General features: G+C 36.7%; 1 pseudogene; it reads left to right on the forward strand.

Moving 5' to 3' along the window:
- Positions 1 to 4,162: 4,162 nt before the first annotated feature.
- LOC132242492 (U2 spliceosomal RNA) lies at positions 4,163 to 4,306 on the forward strand (annotated as a pseudogene).
- Positions 4,307 to 4,866: the final 560 nt, after the last annotated feature.

Here is a 4,866-nt window from a genome sequence, read left to right on the forward strand (position 1 = left end):
CAGACAGGCACCTTCCCACATTGCCCTTACCTGACTGGGCATGTGTCCAAACTGCCTTTGTCCAGTCCCTTCCCCCATTGACCAGCAGGGAATAGACTTGGAGAGTGTTAAATTAGCAAAGCTGTATAAATGGCATGCCTATATTATCTAGTCTTCCCTTCACTCCTTCCCTATTAAATAATAACCAGATAATTACAACGACATCAGATATTTGCAAAATTTTCACTGGCAGGATCAGAGACGATTCTGATAATGTTACCATACTACGTAGGAGAGAGAAGCTTGATTGCTATGGGCAGGCAACAGTGCAGAGAAAAGAAAGACAAAAAGATGATAATAGCAACATTCAGTACCTTTGTTCCACTCAATAGAGAAAAGTGGACCCATGGATGATAGAGTCTCCACATCTGATTAATCACTTTTCTCATGAGGGATAAAGTGGAAGAGATGGAATGGAAAGCAGAAATGTTACTCCAAGGTTGGTTCCTTATGGGCAAGGAAATGCCTGCATGAAAACATAAGGGGTGGGGATTACAGTTATTTTAAATCTCTGCCATGTGTCAGTCAGGATGATATCCCATTGGTTTCCCTTAACTGGTTCACTGACCTTGGAATCCAGATCACCGCTTCCATTTGCACGCTCTCTTCATTTCACTGTGTGTACTCCATCATGTCGTTAGGCCATGCATTCTCCAACCTGATTTATTCAAATCTGTCTTGGCCTGGGAATCTAAGGGCTCCCAGCAAGGAAGAGGGCATGTGTGTGTGTGTGTGTGTGTGTGTGTGTGTGTGTGTGTGTGTAATGACTTTTTCAAAATGAATTTTTAGTGTGCCCTTCAGGTCAGCTACATAATTTGCCTGGCCAAGTGCCAAATGTAAATGCAGGGCCCTTTGTTCCAAAAACAGAAAAATAGTGCCATTAAAGGTACTAAAACATGCTAAGGAAGTATCATAAAGATATGTATCTCATCTAAAAATGGAAATAGGTAGGTAATTACCAAATATTTTGTTTTGGAATTTTCTCTCTGGGTCCCATCACCTGTACCACTTATTTTTTTCTCAGAATATTTCAGTGGTTCATAGACGGAAGAATAAGGCAATTCCCAGAAAATGTATTCAAACTTTATGTGTGTTCTAGAAAGTTTTATCAGCTTCTGAAGAATTTGTGATGTAGAAAACATTTAGAACCCCCCCCCCCCAGGTGATCTTAGTTTCTGAAATCATGTATAGGTTAAACCTTTACTCAGTCTTTAGCCTAAATAACCTGGGCTTCAGACTTATATAACTACAACGGCCTATACACTTCTCTGTGGGAACATAGGTGCCTTGGGTGCTGAGGTGCAACAATCAATAATCGAACTCATCTCTACTTCCTTAACTTGGTGTTTCTCTATTGCCCATTAGCTTCAAGAATGATAATTGGCTTCATCGAGTTGTTCACGTATGAAACTCAGGCATCTGTCTGAACTCTAGAGACTTAAGATCTTGCCCCAAATCAAATCAATCAAAGTGTCCTCTCATTCATTCCTTACTAACTATGGCTCCAGCTTCATTTCAATTTTTTTTCTGGGTTTAAAAAGCTCTGTATATTCAAGCCCCTGTCTACTAATCCAGCTTCAGAGTGGCCATCCTTCATCCTCTACTTTTATTTATCTTTCAGGTTAAAGTTTTTTTAAGTTGAATTTATTAGGGTGACCCTGGTTAACAAAATTATACAGGTTTCAGGAGCACAATTCTACAACACATCATATGTGCACTGTATTTTGTGTTCACCACCTCAACTCAAGTGTCTGTCCATCACCATTTATTCCCCCTCCCCATACCCTCTCCCACCGCCACTCATCCCCTTTCCCCCCAGCAGTCATCACACTGTTGTCTTTCAGGTTATCTTAAGTTCTATGTTAGTCCCCTGGAAAACTGTCAGGATTCTCTAAGATTTGGCTGAATGTCCCTCCTATGTATTCATTTAAAAGCTGTATGTTTACTATTATAATGCCCACACACTGTTTTAAGTAACATTTACTCAGTAGTGTACTGGTAAATCTTTAAAAACTGACTCTGGAAAATAAATGTTCATTTCTCATATTTTCTTGGTTCATTTCTCATATTCCAGGCTCCTGCTGTGATATTAACTGGCTTGTAAAATTTTTGAAAATTTTGCAGTTGGGTTTTGTAAAAGCCAGTCTTAACACATTAATGATTCTACACTCTATTTATTTATTGTAGCTCCAGTACCCAGCATAATGACAGAGCAAAGTGAAGAATTACTAAATGTATATTGACTATAATTTTAGATACAGATCAGTGAGAAAAGGCTAATTACAAATGTCCCATCCATGAATATTTAACAAAATTACAATTTAAAAAGGAGGAAAGATAATAAAGCAATAAAGTAAGTTGTTGTTTTTTTAAAGCTAGTTAGGAAGAAAACAAGATGTCAAATATGAGAATGCAAGGAAGAAAGAGAATAGAGAGAGGGAGGGAGGGAGGGAGATAGGAGGAAAGAAGAAAGAAAATTATATATTATCTATGATCTTATTATGTTTTCTTTTTTATGTCTTCTATTTTTTACCATTTTATCATTGTTGCATATTACCCACGTCTCTTTCTTCTCAAGGATTTACATATACATCTTTAAGTCAATAGTATTTGTTTTGAAATATCATACCATGTCATGTATAGTGTGAGAATCTTAAGACAGTATACTTCAATTTCCCACTTTATCCATTGTAGTTTTGTCATATTGTTACAGAAAAACCGGACCAGAACCAAACAGCGCTCTGAGAGTTTGGAGTTACACTTTATTCACCGCGGCGGGATCAGGGAAATGAATCCAAATCTAAGCAAAGCTACAAGCAGAACTTCCCTTTTTATAGGAGAGCCAGCCCTTTGTGTGCTTGCTGGTGGCGGCCTTGAAAACTATACAGTTCTATCCAATTAAAAAATGCACCTGGCATGGCATTGGGTGTATCTAGTCTCTGGCCTACAAGGTCAGAGAGCTAAGTTTATCTCCCCCACTATTCAAGCAGGCTAGAAAGCAAAGTTACTTTTTCAGAATAAGAGGCCGTCCAAAGAATAGCAGAGAATACCAAACAGTAGTTTTACAGAATAGGGGTTTTCCTTCACAATATATTTTACTTCTAGTTATATTTCAAACCTAATAATGTTACCAGAGAGGCCCCTGAGCTGGAAGGGAGGGAGGCTTTTTCCTCCTCAGCTCTTGTCAATTTTGAAAGAAAGATTTCAGATGAATGGCAGGGAGCAGTGTTGAAACAAAACAAGAGAATTTATTAAAAATACACTTGGCATAAAGCACAAGTGGGCAACTCAACTAGTCTGAGCTCCCCACCTATTCAGGGTTCAAAGGTTTTATACTTTCCCCCGCTATAGGTTTCAAGGTTCCCCTGTGGACAGACTAGATTTCAAAGACTTCCTTTTATATTGTTGCAACTTTCCCCAGAATTTATGAGGACATATGGTGACTTTATCTTGGCAAGTTCCAAGACTGCTGCCCTCAGTGTCCTTGGTGTGAGAAGATAAGGCCTTGTGCTTCATGATTGGGTTGCAAGCTGCCCAAACTGTTCGGCCTTGTGTAAATTTTCTTGTCTCACTTTCCCCATTCCACTGCCCAGGAACTTTCCTATGTTCTTACTATCCCCCTGAAATAATCTTTTTAATTTTTTTTTACTTTAGTAATTAAGTGATTTTTTAAAAAAAAATTAGAAATTAACCCAAATAGACTTCTATATTTGCCATCTTATTTACCATTTCAAGAGTTCTTCCTTCCTTTCTACAGATTTCAATTCCTATTTATAAGTATTTCTCTTCAGCCCAAATAACTTTCTTCAACATTTCTAGAAGAGCAGGTTTGCTACTGATAATTCTATCTGCTTTTGTGTATCTCTAAAATGTCTTAAGTTATTTTTCCATTTTTAAGGATTTTTTCTTTGTTTGATTAAAAAAAAATCTGTCCTCTATTCTTTCTGGTAAAAAAAAAAACACAGCTATTTTTACTCTTCATTCTTAATGTATAATGTCCTTACCTGCACTATTTTTTTTCATGATTTCTCTTTTTGTTTTTAGCAGTTTAAGATTTACGTAAGAGTAGTTTACCTAGTTTTTATCCTGCTTGGAGTTTGCATATCATAAAATATATTGGATTATCCCTTCTTGGCCTTTTGGCTAAGATCAAGTGTAAAATATATTGGTTTGCATTTTTTAAATTTGCATGCCGTGTATTTTTAGAATAGTTTTAGGTTCACAGCAAAATTAAGCAGAAATTACAAAGCATTCCCATATATCTCCTAGTCCCAAACATGCACAAGAAGCCCACTAGTGCGGTCCTGGGCCACAGGGCTACATTTGTTACAATTGATGAATGTGCATTGGCACATGCTATTACCCATCTTCTATAATTCATATTGTTTCACTCTTGGTGTTGTACATTTTATGGGTTTTGACAAATGTATAACGACATGTTTCCATAATTATTGTATCTTACTACAAAATAGTTTTACTGCCCTAAAAATCCCCTGTATTCTGCTTATGTATTCCTCTCTTCTTCCAAATATGACAACCACTGAATTTTTTATAATATTCATAGTTTAACTTTTTCTAGGATGTCAGATAGTTGAAATATTACAATATCTACACTTTTTAGGTTGGCTTTGTTCACTTAGTAATAAACATTTACATTTCATGTATCCATTTTCATGGCTTGGTATTATTATTTGTTAGCACTGAATAATATTTCATTGTCTAGATATACAACAATTTATCCAGTCAACTACTGAAGGACATCTCAGGTGCTTCTAGGTTTGGCAATTATGCATAAAGCAGATATAAACTTCAGTGTGCAAGTTTTTG

Source organism: Myotis daubentonii, chromosome 9 (genome assembly GCF_963259705.1).
Source record: "Myotis daubentonii chromosome 9, mMyoDau2.1, whole genome shotgun sequence".
In the NCBI taxonomy this organism is placed as follows: domain Eukaryota; kingdom Metazoa; phylum Chordata; class Mammalia; order Chiroptera; family Vespertilionidae; genus Myotis; species Myotis daubentonii.